The sequence below is a fragment of the Euprymna scolopes genome, chromosome 46 (assembly GCF_053919585.1).
Source record: "Euprymna scolopes isolate OS-2025 chromosome 46, ASM5391958v1, whole genome shotgun sequence".
In the NCBI taxonomy this organism is placed as follows: domain Eukaryota; kingdom Metazoa; phylum Mollusca; class Cephalopoda; order Sepiida; family Sepiolidae; genus Euprymna; species Euprymna scolopes.
This window is the reverse complement of record NC_136527.1, coordinates 85,567,142-85,586,062: the sequence shown is the minus strand read 5'-3', so window position 1 is coordinate 85,586,062 and position 18,921 is coordinate 85,567,142. Positions and strand designations below refer to the sequence as shown.

The 18,921-nt window shown below is 30.0% G+C and overlaps 1 long non-coding RNA gene across 1 annotated transcript in view; it reads left to right on the top strand.

The window, feature by feature from the left end:
- Nucleotides 1-14,831: 14,831 nt before the first annotated feature.
- The window catches only part of LOC145270728 (uncharacterized), a 57,446-nt gene continuing 53,356 nt past the window's right edge, over nt 14,832-18,921 (top strand). Inside the window, exon 1 of the long non-coding RNA XR_013865539.1 lies at nt 14,832-15,089. This is a non-coding gene — a long non-coding RNA (uncharacterized LOC145270728). The remainder of the gene's footprint in view (nt 15,090-18,921) is intronic.

Genomic DNA, 18,921 nt, shown 5'->3' with positions numbered 1-18,921 from the left:
AATAATATTTGCTAAAGTAAAAGATAAATTATATTTGCTAAAGTAAAAGATTAATTATATTTGTTAAAGTAAAAGATTAATTATATTTGCTAAGTAAAAGATTAATTATATTTGATAAAGTAAAAGATAAATTATATTTGCTAAAGTAAAAGATTAATTATCTTTGATGAAGTAAAAGATTAATTATACTTGCTAAAGTAAAAGATAAATTATATTTGATAAAGTAAAAGATTAATTATATTTGCTAAACTAAAATATTATTATATTTGGTAAAGTAAAAGATTAATTATCTTTGCTAAAGGAAAAGATTAATTATATTTGCTAAAGTAAAAGATAAATTATATTTGCTAAAGTAAAAGATTAATTATATTTGATAAAGTAAAAGATGAATTATATTCGTTAAAGTAAAAGATTAATTATATTTGCTAAAGTAAAAGATTAATTATATTTGATAAAGTAAAAGATTAATTATATTTGATAAAGTAAAAGATGAATTATATTCGTTAAAGTAAAAGATTAATTATATTTGCTTAAGTAAAAGATTAATAATATTTTCTAAACTAAAAGATTAATAATATTTGCTAAAGTAAAAGATTAATTATATTTTCTTCAGTAAAAGATTCATTATATTTGCTAAAGTAAAAGATTAGTAATATTTTATAAACTAAAAGATGAATAATATTTGCTAAATAAAAGATTAATTATATTTGCTAAAGTAAAAGATTAATTATATTTGCTAATTATTCTAGAGTTAATGTTCTATCGATTTTATATATTATAAAGTTTCGATTTCAAAAATAAAATAAAATATATCCATAGGACTTGGGTGCATCAGCTTAAATTGAAACTGAAAATATGAAACCAAAACTTATGAAGAATATTTGATAAAATTATTTATAAAAAATACATTACTGGAGTGCGATCAGCTATACTCAAAACCGAAACCAAAACTTATGAAGATTTCTTGGTAAAATTATTTATTACAAGAAATGGAAGTCTATAACAATTAAACAACAGTAACCCGGATGTAAGGATGACACAGAAAATAACACACATGTTATCGTATTAATATATAGATAATAATAATAATAATAATAATAATAATAATAATAATAATAATAATAATAATAATAATAATTTCAGCTGACCACAGGGTGAATATAAAAGAAAAGGAGAAACGGAGCAAAAAACACAGAGCTAGCCAGAGAGCTGAAACGGATATGGAAGATGAAGAAAATCAAAATAATTCCTATAATAGTAGGAGCACTAGGAATAATCCCGAAAAACTTTGAAAAAAGAATGGGAGAAATTGGAATCAAAGGAATAACTAAAAAATACAACAAACAACAATAATGAAAACGGCTGAAATATTAAGAAAAACCCTTGAATGTGGAGCATAACACAGATGAACGAAAAGTGTAGACCAGACAAACTTCTACAGAGACAAAACATGAAGTGCTACATGGAACCAAGAACATTGGAGCAGCATACATATACATTCTCTAACTCCATACCCATACCCCATTACCACATCACTGTTCCCCCTCAAAAAAAGAGTGAAACGAAATAGTCAAGTAGTCAAGAAAGAAGGAAAGATCTAGGAGTGAGCACTTACAAGACCTCCACTCTGTAAGTGCGAAAAGAACTGGAACCTTGGTGAGGCTTATTGCCACTCAAATTCCAGTAAATACCAATGGCCACTGCCAATGAGAAATCAATGGAAAGCAGCTGTTGCGATAATGCAAATTGATTTGCAAATGTTATCGAACGTGGAGAGTACTAGAAAATCTGGGGAGACTTGTTGTCACTCAGCTTCCAGGGGACACCACAGGTTGTATTCAATATCTTTGATAACCCGTGTGAAAGCTCCTTATGAGCCCATAATAATAACTCCTGACACAGTTCAAAAGTGCTTAACTTTAAAAAACTCAGATCTTTCAGACCGTGTTTATAACGCAGTGCGTAAAGGTGCTGATTCAATGCATGTATGCAAGTTAATCCACAAGAGCCCACCATTATATAATAATATTTTTTCAGATACTCTTTCGTAGGGACCTCCACCTCAGAAAGAAAACGGGAACTTGTGCATTACTGTTAGTTGGACAATATATTTGTTTTCATTTTTAAAGAACCTCTTTTAAAGGGGAGTCAATTCAAGCGCACGCTATTTGAAAGATTTGCATAACTTTTAGTTGAAGAAAAAGTTATTAAGAAAAGCATTCGAACATGTGGAGGGAATTTGTTAAACATATTTTTGAGGATTTGTAAAAAGTAAAACATTTTAATTAATAAATATATTTGCAATTAAAAAATTCAAATTTTTAGTGAAAGAAATCACATACAATATTATGTGTTGGTCTAGACAGTTGTACATGTTTAATATGTATGACAGTTGTACATGTTTAATATGCATGACAGTTGTACATGTTTAATATGCATGACAGTTGTACATGTTTAATATGCATGACAGTTGTACATGTTTAATATGCATGACAGTTGTACATGTTTAGTATGCATGACAGTTGTACATGTTTAATATGCATGACAGTTGTACATGTTTAATATGCATGACAGTTGTACATGTTTAATATGCAGGACAGTTGTACATGTTTAATATGCATGACAGTTGTACATGTTTAATATGCATGACAGTTGTACATGTTTAGTATGCATGACAGTTGTACATGTTTAATATGCATGACAGTTGTACATGTTTAATATGCATGACAGTTGTACATGTTTAATATGCATGACAGTTGTACATGTTTAATATGCATGACAGTTGTACATGTTTAATATGCATGACAGTTGTACATGTTTAATATGCATGACAGTTGTACATGTTTAATATGCATGACAGTTGTACATGTTTAATATGCATGACAGTTGTACATGTTTAGTATGCATGACAGTTGTACATGTTTAATATGCATGACAGTTGTACATGTTTAATATGCATGACAGTTGTACATGTTTAATATGCATGACAGTTGTACATGTTTAATATGCATGACAGTTGTACATGTTTAATATGCATGACAGTTGTACATGTTTAATATGCATGACAGTTGTACATGTTTAATATGCATGACAGTTGTACATGTTTAATATGCATGACAGTTGTACATGTTTAATATGCATGACAGTTGTACATGTTTAATATGCATGACAGTTGTACATGTTAAATATGCATGACAGTTGTACATGTTTAATATGCATGACAGTTGTACATGTTTAATATGCATGACAGTTGTACATGTTTAGTATGCATGACAGTTGTACATGTTTAATATGCATGACAGTTGTACATGTTTAATATGCATGACAGTTGTACATGTTTAATATGCATGACAGTTGTACATGTTTAATATGCATGACAGTTGTACATGTTTAATATGCATGACAGTTGTACATGTTTAATATGCATGACAGTTGTACATGTTTAATATGCATGACAGTTGTACATGTTTAATATGCATGACAGTTGTACATGTTTAATATGCATGACAGTTGTACATGTTTAATATGCATGACAGTTGTACATGTTTAATATGCATGACAGTTGTACATGTTTAATATGCATGACAGTTGTACATGTTTAATATGCATGACAGTTGTACATGTTTAATATGCATGACAGTTGTACATGTTTAATATGCATGACAGTTGTACATGTTTAATATGCATGACAGTTGTACATGTTTAGTATGCATGACAGTTGTACATGTTTAATATGCAGGACAGTTGTACATGTTTAATATGCATGACAGTTGTACATGTTTAATATGCATGACAGTTGTACATGTTTAATATGCATGACAGTTGTACATGTTTAATATGCATGACAGTTGTACATGTTTAATATGCATGACAGTTGTACATGTTTAATATGCATGACAGTTGTACATGTTTAATATGCAGGACAGTTGTACATGTTTAATATGCATGACAGTTGTACATGTTTAATATGCATGACAGTTGTACATGTTTAATATGCAGGAAACTTATTTTTGTAATTAACCATTGACTGCTGAAACATTTTTAAACTGACGTGCAATTCTTTGTCATTAAACAATTGTAACCAAACTAATTACATATGTGCTGTTGTACAAGTAGTTTAGAATTTTAGTGGATAATATATATATATTGGCTTTTTTAAGTTCTGTTGTACAAGTAGTTTAGAATTTTAGAAATTAAAAAAAGAGTTGTCGGTACATTGCTCTAAAAAATTGTACCATCAAAAATAGATCAATTAAAAATTGTCTATTAAAAATACGTCACCTTCACGCACACAAAATACATTTCTGTTATACAAAAAAAAAACGAAATAAAACCAAAAATATTTTTGTAAATCTTTACTATCTAACCCAACATAGTTTTCCCCTAAATCTTTAATTTGTATCTTTTGGAGGTTTTTATATTTCAACAGCCTTAAAATATACGAACTGAAGTAATTAAAAAATAATAAATATTTTAGGTCTTAGCATAGGAAATCACTTTCCTATATAAATTAAACATAAAATTGAACACTGACTTCATGGCCAGTTAGTGATCAACCAGGCATGTAATTAGTTGCAATTTCTAATTAGTGAGGGGGGGGGTAATATATGTTTTGGCTTTTTTACGTTTCTTAAGGAGTATAAAAGCCCATGTGTTGTTAACTAGTCAACAATTTTCACCAACTAATTTATTAAACAAAAGATACCATAATTTTTACTCGTACATTTTTTGTTGTTCTGTTTTAAAAAAAAAGAACATTCACCAATGTTGAGTTGAATGTAATAGTCAAAGAAGCAAGCGCCCATGTGTTTGTGCCTTGGGTGGCTGTACAACTCACCTTCTGAGAGAGATAAAAGATCGCAGCTGTGTCAGTTTTTTTTTATTAATAAAAAGCCTGTTGGTGAGAGGCAGGCTGGAAGTTGAGAGAGAAAATTGTAAGGATGAGGAAATACAGTGATGAATTCTATCTGTAAACTTTTTTTATCAAGGCCAAGAGACCATTCGAAGATAATGATTAACAAGTGTACAGTTGTCAATGAGAAATATCATGGTAATCGTCAGTAGTTGAAATCGGTAAATTTGTTAACTAAGTGGAATGGCTCATCAAGAACTTGTTTATGTTGGACTTGAAGACGCCCATATTGTAGTCAGCTGGAAAGCAGGCAAACAGAAGACAGTTCAACAGGCATGCAGTTCTAAGAAAGAAACTTTGTTCATGGAATCTATGTTTAGGTTTAGGCACAGACAAAAAGTAGGGTAAATCACTGATAGTGTTTTCAGCTAAATGGGTGTTTCTCATGAAAGTTTGGCAAGGAGGAACCACAGATCGGAACCAAGACGAGCACCTGCCATGGAATATATAACAAATGATTGTTACCAAAGGCAACATTAGTAACTCTTCTACTTATTTGAATACGCTTATTTTGTGCTTTAAGTTATTTTGAAGTGTTTATTTACTTTAAAAAATCATACAGAGTCTTATGTTAAAATTAGATAAATTGGGTGACATAAAACAGCCATCTAGGAAGTTCCAATAATCATTCGAAAATCAATAATTAAACCACCAAATATATGTCACATGTTTTTTATGCGTAACGATTTTTCTTGTATCTTTGGTTTATTAAATTGTTAGGAGGAAGTACAAAATAGTTAAAACACTTAGGATCTAATCCCCATCGAAAAAAAAAACGTAAGAAAGCAAAAACTGACATGAGCGTCACTCTCTTCCCCTCCAACAACAAAAAATTACAGATATTATTGACTGATAACTGGTCATGAAGTGAGTGCTCATTTTACGTTAAATTTATATAAGAAAGTGATTACCCACCCCCATAACTTCAATATCTGTGATTTCTAAGATTCTTTTTGCGGATATTTTAAAGCTGTAAAAACGTAGGGGTACTAGTGCATAAAATGATCTGGACGTAAATAATAACGTTATTATTCAAAAAGCCATTCCTAACATGGGGAGGGGAGGGTGTTTTTGTATCTATTCTATACTTAAACCTTACAATTGAATAAAAAAAAACATATCATAAAACTTTAATTAAATTTGGAAATACGATTTAAAAAAATAGCGCGGATCACTCTCTGCACGGTGCTTGTGCAGAGAGTGATCCATGCTATCAACGTAGGTGCCAAAATAAAGGCAGCTTTTTATAAAAGGACCAAAATACGCTGGGTTAGATTGTACCGTTTTACAACTATTTTTTTATATTAAGTTTCTACTAATTGGTGATGGCCAATAAATGTGTTTATTTTATGTAAATTTATCAAAGAAAGTGATCCCCATTCTAAAGTTTAAAGGAGAAAACATAAAAAAATCAAACGGAATTCTCTAGTGAAATAAAAAGTTATGTAAACATATATATATATATGTTTATATATATATATATATATATATATATATATATATGTAAACACATATATATATATATATATATATATATATATATATATATATATATATATATATATATATATACACAAAAATGTAAATGTCAGGTTAAATAATATAATTATAGTAGCTTTTTGGTGCTCCTTTAAGATAGACTCGATAGATCCATTTTTTAAATTATGTCGTTTTAAGCAAAAACGTACTTAACTAATATATCGAAAATAGTAATATTTTTAAACAAAAACATTATTACGTACTTAACTAATATATCGAAAATAGTAATATTTTTAAGCAAAAACATTATTACGTACTTAACTAATATATCGAAAATAGTAATATTTTTAAGCAAAAACATTATTAGGTACTTAACTAATATATCGAAAATAGTAATATTTTTAAAAATTACAAAAAATTTTACAAGTGAAAACTATTTATAGGTAAAAGTAACTTTTTTAAAACAGTTGGATAAAATTGCATTTTTCTTAGATGTCCTACAGTAGACAATGAAGATTTCAACGTTTAGATTAAATCAACATTTATACTTTATAGTGATAGACTTTTTTTTTTTTTTTACTAAAAATACAAAAACAGTTGTTCAATTCAATGAGTTTCCGTAATTTTTTCATTTTTTTTATTGAATTGCAATAAAAATAAATGTTTAAAATTGTTTTCAAAGTTATTGAATTTTTAAATTGTTTAAAAGTAAAAGAAAAAACTTACCTTTTATTTCAGGAATTAAAAAAAAAAAAAATTGGGATGAATTCGTTTTTTTCTTTTTTCTTTTTTGTTCAAAACAGAAAAATTGTTTTGTTTTTTATGATTTCTTTAGTAAATTGATGTAATTTTGTTTTGTGTTTTCAATTCATTAAGAAATAAAATACATGAAAATATAAAAGAATCAAAATTAAAAGATGAAAAACACGATTTAAACGTGAAATTATTTAAAAAGAAAATCAACTGCTAAAGAACAAAGGATTTAGGTCATCATGAGACGGTGTAATCATTATTTCGTTCCTCGTGTAAAAATGTCCGTTTATTAGTTAAATGTGCCGAATTGTTTTGAGTTGAGATTTGTTGTTTGTTTGTTGCAATTCTTCTAGAATTTATTGTGTTAAATATCATTTATTAAAAAATAAAAATTATGAAGATTTATTTTGAAAAATTCATTTTTTTAAATACAATTTATTTGTCAATACTTAAGGTTTATTTCGATTTATTTCGTAAAATATTTTTTTTTATTATACAATTTATTAAAAATAATATATATATATATATATATATATATATATATATATATATATATATATATATATATATGAAGATATTTATTGTGTAAAATTCATTTTCATATACAATTTATTAAGAAATAACAAAAAAAAAACATATGAAGATATGAAAACCAGGTTTGTTTTCTAAGATTGTTATAATAAAAATAAGCGTGCCGTAGCAGGAAAGAACCAGACAATATCAGTTTAATTTTAAGTGATTGATTGTTCAATGTTTTGTTTTTTTTTAATACCAAAATTAGATTTATTTTTTAAGACAGAACATTTCATTATTATTTGAATTAATCGAACTAATGTTAACATCCAAAGTCCGAATAATTCAAATAATCATCGCATAAAAAATTAAAAACTGAATATTTCGCATAAACAACTCAAATAAGAGGAAAGAATTGCACAAACAGCAAAGTCAGTTAAATTACAAAATTAATAAACTAAACGATTAAAGTGTAGTAGCTGTGTTATATTAAAAATAAGCGTATGGTGGCAGGAAAGAACCAAACAAACAATATAAGTTTAATTTTAAGCAATTGATTGCTCAATCGTTTATTTTTAAATAAACTTAAGAAACTAAAAAAAAAAAGAAGTTCTTCAGTTCAACAAGAGTTTGTCCCTGCTGTTAATATTATTCATTCAACATAGTCCTTATCGGCGATAAAAGAAAGTCCATTTTTGTTCACGTTCTTCCTTGTTGATAAAATACGTCAGTGTCATTCCTTCTGCTGGGTGGTTTTCATAATAATATCGGAGAATAAGAGTTTGGGTTTCGATGAAAAATATTCAAGGGAGACAACTTTGCATAAACAAATTTTTTTAAATAAAATGTTCAAGAAAGATAACTTGGTTTTTGTATTACTGTACACATGAATTCGAAAAAGTTGTCAAAAAAACAAATATATAACAAATAAATGTTATCAAAGGAAAGATAAGTTACTTTTCTACCAAACTGGATATGTTTTTAGTGTTTATATTTAATGGAACATGTTTATTCAGCTCGAAAAAACATACAATGTTTACCGATGTATTGGGAAATTTTAAATGGCTGCCGACTCTCTCTTTGAGGCGATAAGTTTGGGGAAATGAGTTATAAATAAAGGAGCTCCGACGGGATTTGCCTCCGCGCTAGCAGACGAATTCCGTTCTAATCACGTGATCTTATTTCGTGCGGTAACTACCAAAAAAGTAATTGGAAATAAAGAAACGAAATAAATATAAGAAATGACGCGCTTTTCTTGAATTTTATTTGAGTTTTTACGTAATATATTGTTTTTACGCGTGTAATTATGATTTTCGTTACTTTTATATTTACCTGGCTTATTTTTTTTACGATATATGTATTTTTTATGAAGTCAGGTGGCTACTCGAATTAAAAAAGGATTAATATTTGATATGAAACAAACATTTTAAAACTACTTTAAAATGCCATGCAGGTAGATTATTACAAAGTAATTTTTATTGACAATACATTTATCTGTTGTATATTTGCTTTTAATTTGATTTTATTGTAAATTTGAATGGGAAAATTTTCTTTTGGTTTTCTAGTTAGCCAATAAACGAAATAAAATAAAACTACGTAAACACTAAAAAAAAAATTGAAACTACGTAAAAACTCAAATAAATGAGCCAACGTTATTATTTAGAAAACTATTACTTAACATTGGAAGGTGAGGGTGTTTTGTAACTATTCTGTACTTTCACCTAACAATTCAATAAAAAATATATCGTAAAACTTGAAAATGCTATAAAAGCAACTAAAATCATAATTACACGCGTAATTAGCTATAAGTACACGCGCAATTATTTCAAATTGAACAAAAGCTGGAGAACCCATTTATTTGCTATATATTTGAGATAAATGTTTAACAAAAACAACAACAACAACAACAACATAATTACAAGCGCAACAAACTACGTAAACACTGAAATAAATGAGCCATTGCGTTTCGTATTATTACCCTTTCACTTTTTTGCAGTCGCCGCACGAGACCACGTGATTAGAACGGAATTCGTCTGCTAGCGCGGAGGCAAATCCCATCGGAGCTCCACATCGGTAAACATTGTATGTTTTTCGAGCTGAATAAACATGTTACATTAAATATAAACACTAAAAACATATATATTTGTTTTGTGACAACTTTTTCGAATCTATGTGTACCGTAAAACAAACCCGACAACTTAGCACAAATAATACATTTTTTATAAAACATGTCAATATACGTTATTTTTGTGCTGCTGGGTTGTTTTGGCAACAATATTGGAAAACAAGAATTTGTTTTACGATGAAGATTTTCAAGGGAAGCAACTTAACATGTTTTGTTTTTAAAATATATCAATATGTGCTATTCTTTTGTCGTATTGTTTTGTTAATAATATTGAAGAATAGGAGCTTACTTTTTAATGAAAAATGTTCAAGGAAGACCATGTAGCGTAATTAATATGGCGTTTATGTCAACGGATCATTTAATCTAAGGGAGATAACCAGAAATTAAAAAAAAAAAAAAAACTTGTTAATTAACAAAAAAAAACGAAACCTTTTTGAAGGAGATTTTGAAGTATTTAAACCGTCATTTTAATTTTTTTTAAACGAAAATAAAAATTAAAAAATAAGAAATTTGTTTTTCTTTATTTCAGGTAATCAATCAACGTCATGATGATTAAAACTTTTTTGAAGGAGATTTTGAAGTATTTAAACTGTCAATTTCTGGCTATGATTCAAGTTTTTTTTTTTCTTTACTATTTTGTAGTTTCGTTTTACAAGATATGATTTGGGGCGCATAGTAATTAACGTACACAAAACAACGAAAATAGAAAACGTTTATGAAGGAGATTTTGACGTATTTTAACTGTCAATATTTGTTATTCTTTTATTGTGAAGGTGTTAACAATGTCGAAGAATAAGATCTTGAAGTTTGGTTTTCAATGAAGACAATTTAACAGCTTGTCATCTATTTGACGTGGAAATATTATTCAACTCACGTTTGATGGGGCAGTTGTTCAGATGCGTTTTTCACGGCTTTATTGATCCTAAACTTAAGATGCAGATTTGTCGTCTGCCAAGTTGGTGATGTCAAAATGCTGTCCCCGGTCTTCTCTTTGGTAAGATGCTGGAGAAGTTTGGGTCTTCCCTTAAATATTGATCAGCTGGCTCCCAGGACGACTGTTTTTTGATTGGTTGAAGTTGGATTACAGTAACCAATCAAACTTTGAACTTTTAACCAATCAGACTTAAGAATTTTACATAATTGTCTGTTTTTGTTGTTTTCTGCTAATTGCTGCTGCTGTATTTTCGATAGGACCAGTGTTGCATCGTTAAGAATGTGTTGAAAGAAAAGCAGAGAGAACACAAAGCTGATATTGAGTTAAGAATGTGCCGCAGCTTTATTGCCTGAATGAATGGTGTCTTGCGAAGTCGTGTTTTCATATGTATAGTTTTGCAGGAGTTTGTAGTCGTAGCTACGTACTTACATACTCCATGTACGTACTACATACTCCATAACATACTCCATGTACGACGTACTACATATTCCATAACATACCTCTTCTTCTCTATTGGTTCTTTGACTGAAGGAGATGTGTGGTGTATTATAGTCGGTGTATGTGTGTGCGTGCGTGCGTGTGTGTGTGTGTGTGTGTGTGTGTGTGTGTGTGTGTGTGTGTGTGTGTGTGTGTGTGTGTGTTAGAGTGTATAGTCTGTCAATCGTGCAGGGGGTTTGATCACCCGCTTAGAGCTACACAGTTGTTTCTCATATGTTGGGGATCGTTGTAGTCCTGGGTTTGTCTGATAATCTTTGTTTCAGATGCTGTGGCGTGGCGGCATGTTGTTATATGGAGTCCATACCCGTTGGGAAAGTGGCGGATGTGGATTCTGTTTCTTCTATAACATCCTCCGTTTACTTCGACCCCATAACTGCCTTGAGCTACATTACTAATGACTGTGCCCAATTCCCAGTTGCTGTTAGGGATTTGTGGGTGACATTTCACCCTTACAGGCTGTCCTATGGTGAGATTGGGTAGTGGCTTGGTATGACGGTCATAATATGTTTTTGTCATTTGTCGCTTTTTTATGAGGCTATCTCATACCTCTGCTTGCACTTGCGGTGTGTAATCTGTGGTTTTGCAGAGTAGCATGGGGCGAGTGCGCCTGGAAAAGAATCTTTGTGCTGGTGAGCTATGCATACCACGTAAGAAATCGAAGTGACCGTTCCAGACGGTCAAGATCAAAGGGACTCGCTATTGTTTGACCAGGCCTGAACGTGACCCCGAACATTATGACACCAATTACGCAGGCGATCCGGTGTCAGAATGAAGATGTGCAACAGGCGACGTCATCGTATATTGACGACATTTTTGTGAACGAAAGCCTCATGTCTGCCCATGTGGTGAAAGAACATTTTGACAGCTTTGGGATGTCGTGCAAGGGGCCAGAGCACCTGAAAGATGGAGCAAAAGTTCTTGGCTTGCATGTAAGTGGCAGCGCAGACGGACTCCGCTGGGGAAGAGGTGGTTATATCCCAGAAGTTCTAACCAACATCACACGTCGGAGCATTTTTTCCATCTGCGAAAAACTGGTGTCCCACTTCCCTGTGTGTGGGAGGCTTCGGGTGATGGTGGCGACCCTATAGTGACGTGCAACTTCCATGTCAACGGGATGGGAGGATGAGGTGCACGATCCCTCCCTGTGAAGCATGCTGGTGGAAGCTGTGGCCAGTGTGACCAAGGATGACCCCGTGCAAGGGATTTGGTGCATTGATGGGAGTGAGTTTACAGTTTGGATGGACGCCAACTCACTCGCCCTTGCCGTTGCTCTGGTTGTCAACAGATTATCATAGAAGAGGCCTGCTGGCTTGTGCCAGAAAATGACGCTAGGCACATAAACCTGACTGAGCTTGATGTTACACTAAAAGGAGTAAATCTGGCACTTCAGTGGCAGGTCAGAGTGCTGCACATCGTAACAGACTCTACGTGCGTGCATCAGTGGATAACCAATCCTTTGAGTGGGAAAGCACGGTTGACAACGAATGTATCGGCCAAAATGCTAATATGGAGATGACTTGCTACCCCGACCGAGATCATCAAGGAATTCAACCTGGCCGTAGATGTTACACTGGTGCAGTCCTATCAGAATCGCGCTGATCGCCTGACCAGAGTGCCATGCTGTTGGCTGAACCTGCTGAAAGAAGTGGACGCACTGGCACCTGTTAATTGTGCTGTGGTTGGGCGTCGGCTTAGCCTGGACCATGTTGCTGATATCCATTGCCAAAGCGGGCACCCAGTGCAAACCGAACCCTTTACTTCGCCAGCATGGTCGAATCTTATGTGTCAAAGAGGGATATGAAATCTGAGTGTTAGAGGAAATTGGAACAGGCTCGCACTGGACATAACTCATCACAACAGCATTTTTTGACGCTCATCGATTGCGGACTATCTAGATTTGCATTGTGCTGGCCCCTTCGCAGGCAAGACTCGAGCACCATTGTGAGCTGGAAAGTGTCATTCTCTGGCGTGGTCCCCTTTTTGAGATACTGACCAATAATGGCACCGCCTTTGTTAGCGAGCAGTTCAAACAGTTCGCAGACAGCTGGGGTATACGTCTGCAATTTCGGTACACCCATGTGCCCAGCGGAAATGGAATTATTGAGAGAAACCAAAGGACCATCAAGACCATCGCAGCTAGGAAGTGGTGTATGGTGCCGGAGGTTGTCTATTAGTATAATATCACTACTAAGGACGACATTTCACCCTCTACCGTGCCAGCCGAAGCACTGCACAGGTACCACGTCAGGGTGAGAGAGGCATGGAGACCAGCTCACTGCCCGAGCTAGAGGCGATGAGAGAGAGTATCAAAGAGGGGGATGCCGTCTGGGTTAAAAAAAACCCACAGCAAGTGCACCACACGCTACGGAACCAGGTGTGTTACTGAGGTGATAAGCCCGCAATTGGTGTAGGTTGACGGGGTGTCCCATCACATCAAGGATGTTCGATTGACATCACAAGCGCAGCCGCCACTCGGCGATGAGAGCAAGACTGGATCTGAGACCAGTGAACTATCATTCTGGGTTATGCCGACTTTGTCAGACAGCGACCCTAAGATTAGCAGCCTTAGGTTCACCGACCTTGAAACTGAGGATAAAAGCACAGGTGAGGACGAAACCCCCAATCCCCCTCTTCGAAGAAGCACCCAAAGAAAAAGGCCACTACGTCCCTGCCCTCTCTGTGATGATGATATCGAGGGCAGTGTGGTGAAAATTGTGGGAACGCTGGCTTACCACTTAAACGTCCTAGGTGTGCGCTTTGCCAACGCAGCGTCATGATGCTGAAAAGGGTCCAAGATGGCGGGTTTAACGGAACAATGGGCGACCAAAACCAGTGTCATTTGAAAATCATTTACAATATAAAATTGTTTCGCTTCCCAGACCGAAGTTCCTGTGGCAAGATTGGAGATTGAGTGAAAAAATTCTCTCAATTCTTATATCGCATAAAAGGAATATAATTCCTCCTAATGAACGATATGTTACTACGCAAACAATACGTAAACAATAATATCGGTATTTCAGAAGTTTACAGTTTTAAATAAGCAGAGCTTTCTTTCAAAAGTAAACATTACAAACAGGACTTTTTAAAAATAAAAAATAACATTTATTTATTTATTTAAAATAATATATACAATTTTTTTTTTTTTTACAATATACTTCGGACTACTGTTCTCCTCTTAGATGTTAACAGTAATTCGACAAGTCCAAAAAATAATGAAATGTTCAAAACAAACCTGTTTTTTGTATCTTCATATTTAAAAAAAAAAATTTTTAATAAATTGTATATAAAAATGAATTTTACAAAATAAATATCTTCATATATATATATTTTTTTAAATAAATTGTATAATAAAAAAATAATTTTACAAAATAAATCGAAATAAACCTTAAGTATTTACAAATAAATTGTATCAAAAAAATGAATTTTACAAAATAAATCTTCATATTTTAATTTTTTTAATAAATTTTATTTAAAAAATAAATTTTACCAAATGAATTGTAACAAACCTTAAGTATTGACAAAAGTGATAGAAAACAATTCGGCACACTTAACTAATAAACGGACATTTTTACACGAGGAACAAAATAATGATTACACCGATTTTCGATGACTTAAACCCTTTGTTCTTTAGCAGTTGATTTTCTTTTTAAATAATTTCACGTTTAAATCGTGTTTTTCATCTTTTAATTTTGATTCTTTTATATTTTCATATATTTTATTTCTTAATGAATTGAACACACAAAACAAAAGTTGTATCAGTTTATTAAAGAAATCATAACAAACAAAACAAATTTTCTGTTTTGAACACAAAAGAAATAAACGAATTCATCCCGATTTTTTATTTTTTTATTTTTATTGAATTCCTGGAATGAAAGGTAAGTTTTTTTTCTTTTACTTTTTAACAATTTAAAAATTCAATAACTTTAAAAATAATTTTAAACATTAAAAACATTTGCTTTTATTGCAATCCAATAAAAACTATTACGAAAACTCATTGAACAACTGTTATTGTACTTTTAGTTTAAAAAAAAGTCTATCTCTATTCCATCTAAGAAAAATGCAATTTTACCCAACTTCTCGAAAAAGCTATTTAGTAAAAAAAAAAAAAGAAAAAACAGTCTATATCACTATAGACTACAAATGTTGGTTTAATCTAAACTTTGCGTTGTTGCGAGTGTTAAATAACTTTCCACTCGGTGAATTTTCGTAATTTTAAAAAATATTACTATTTTCGAAATTTTAGTTAAGTAGGTAATAATGTTTTTGCTTAAAACGACATAATTAAAAAAAAACGAAAGGTACTTGTACAGTTTAATGAAGACATAAAAAATGGAAATATCGAAAAAAGTTTATTATTCCACGTATCCGTTATGAAACAAAGTTCTCCAAACAAAAATTCACTTAATTTCATCAAGTATTTTTTTAGCGAAAAAACAATTTGTTATGATATCGAGCAAAAGGTTCGATTTTTAGGAAGAAAAGCTAGAATTAAAGATGGGGAGGGAGTATCGGCGATTTACATGGAGTTATCTCCCCATGGCGTTTAATAAATTTCATAATAGTTGATTCATCGCGCTCCCATAAGAACATATTTTTCAGCTAAAAAAAAAAAAAATATACCCAATCAAATTAAATGAATTTTTTTCGGCGATCTTCAGTCAAACGGATATGTACAATATAACCTTTTTCTCAATATTTCTCTTTTTGAATTTTTATCAATATATATATATATATTTTTGAATGTCTTCATTAAACTGTACAAGTGCAAAAAAAAAAATCGATCTATCGACCCAAAATTTCATAAAATTATATTATTTAATTTTTATCAATATATATATATATATATATATATATATATATATATATATATATATATATATATATATATATATATATATATTTCTTGTACAAATTTATATAAAATAAACCCATTCATTGGTCAGCACCAACTAGAAAAAAAACTTAACATAAAAAAAAAAACGAATAGTTGTAAAACTTTACAATCTAACCCAGGATAGTTTACTCTTTAAAAAATTGACTTATTTTGGCGACGACATTTCAACAGCTTTAAAATATTCGCAAAACGAATACAATAGTAATAAATATTTAAGTTTTTAAGGTGGGTAATCACTTTCCTATATGAATTTAACGTAAAATGAGCACCCACTTCATGCCCAGTTAGCAGTCAATAATATCTGTATTTTTTGTTGGAGGGGAAGAGATTGGAGCTCATATCAGTTTTTGCTTTCCTACGTTTTTTTTGTTTTTTTATTTCGATGGGGATTAGATCCTATGTATTGTTAACTATTCTGTACTTCGACTTAACAATTTAATCAACCAAAGATACCGTAAAAAAATTGTCATTGTGACATTTATTTGGTGGTTTCTACCAGTATTTTGTTTAATTATTGATTTTTAAATGATTATCGGGACTTTCTAAATGGCTGTTTTATATCAGCCAATTTTTCTAATTTTAACATAAGACCTGGCATGGATTTTAAAAAGTTTATTTAACGCTTCAAAATAAGTTAAAGCACAAAGCAAGCTTATCCAAGTAGGTAGAAGAGTTACTTATGTTGCCTTTGGTAACAATCATTTGTTATGTATTTGATTTTTAACCACTTTTTCAGTTTTCTTTGTCTAAAATGCCCATTTAGTTTATTACATTGTTAGGTGAAAGTACAAATTAGCAAGGACCCACTTTCTCGTATTAAGAATAAAATTAGTTAACGAAGACCCCATTTCTCATGTTAAGAATAGTTTTCAAAATAATATCATTATTATTAATAAGTGGAGGGGTCCTTTAAAAAAAATTGAAATGTCAAAAAAATGTTTCCCCCCCAGATTAAAAAATTAAAAAAAATTTAAATTAAACTTCATTTTCATAGAATGTAAAAAATAAATAAGATGCCACTTTTTTAAATATCAAATATGAATTTGAATTTTAACATTTCAAAAAACAAACATGTTGTTGGCTTTTTGATATTTTTAAATATCAAATATGAATTTGAATTTTAACATTTCAAAAAACAAACATATTGTTGGCTTTTTGATATTTTTAAATATCAAATATGAATTTGAATTTTAACATTTCAAAAACCAAACATGTTGTTGGCTTTTTGATATTTTTAAATATCAAATATGAATTTGAATTTTAACATTTCAAAAAACAAACATATTGTTGGCTTTTTGATATTTTTAAATATCAAATATGAATTTGAATTTTAACATTTCAAAAAACAAACATGTTGTTGGCTTTTTGATATTTTTAAATATCAAATATGAATTTGAATTTTAACATTTCAAAAAACAAACATATTGTTGGCTTTTTGATATTTTTAAATATCAAATATGAATTTGAATTTTAACATTTCAAAAAACAAACATGTTGTTGGCTTTTTGATATTTTTAAATATCAAATATGAATTTGAATTTTAACATTTCAAAAACCAAACATGTTGTTGGCTTTTTGATATTTTTAAATATCAAATATGAATTTGAATTTTAACATTTCAAAAAACAAACATATTGTTGGCTTTTTGATATTTTTAAATATCAAATATGAATTTGAATTTTAACATTTCAAAAAACAAACATGTTGGCTTTTTGATATTTTTAAATATCAAATATGAATTTGAATTTTAACATTTCAAAAAACAAACATATTGTTGGCTTTTTGATATTTTTAAATATCAAATATGAATTTGAATTTTAACATTTCAAAAACCAAACATGTTGTTGGCTTTTTGATATTTTTAAATATCAAATATGAATTTGAATTTTAACATTTCAAAAAACAAACATATTGTTGGCTTTTTGATATTTTTAAATATCAAATATGAATTTGAATTTTAACATTTCAAAAAACAAACATGTTGTTGGCTTTTTGATATTTTTAAATATCAAATATGAATTTGAATTTTAACATTTCAAAAAACAAACATGTTGTTGGCTTTTTGATATTTTTAAATATCAAATATGAATTTGAATTTTAACATTTCAAAAAACAAACATGTTGTTGGCTTTTTGATATTTTTAAATATCAAATATGAATTTGAATTTTAACATTTCAAAAACCAAACATGTTGTTGGCTTTTTGATATTTTTAAATATCAAATATGAATTTGAATTTTAACATTTCAAAAAACAAACATGTTGTTGGCTTTTTGATATTTTTAAATATCAAATATGAATTTGAATTTTAACATTTCAAAAAACAAACATGTTGTTGGCTTTTTGATATTTTTAAATATCAAATATGAATTTGAATTTTAACATTTCAAAAAACAAACATATTGTTGGCTTTTTGATATTTTTAAATATCAAATATGAATTTGAATTTTAACATTTCAAAAAGCAAACATGTTGTTGGCTTTTTGATATTTTTAAATATCAAATATGAATTTGAATTTTAACATTTCAAAAAACAAACATATTGTTGGCTTTTTGATATTTTTAAATATCAAATATGAATTTGAATTTTAACATTTCAAAAAACAAACATGTTGTTGGCTTTTTGATATTTTTAAATATCCAATATGAATTTGAATTTTAACATTTCAAAAAACAAACATATTGTTGGCTTTTTGATATTTTTAAATATCAAATATGAATTTGAATTTTAACATTTCAAAAAAGCAAACATGTTGGCTTTTTGATATTTTTAAATATCAAATATTAATTTGAATTTTAACATTTCGAAAAGCA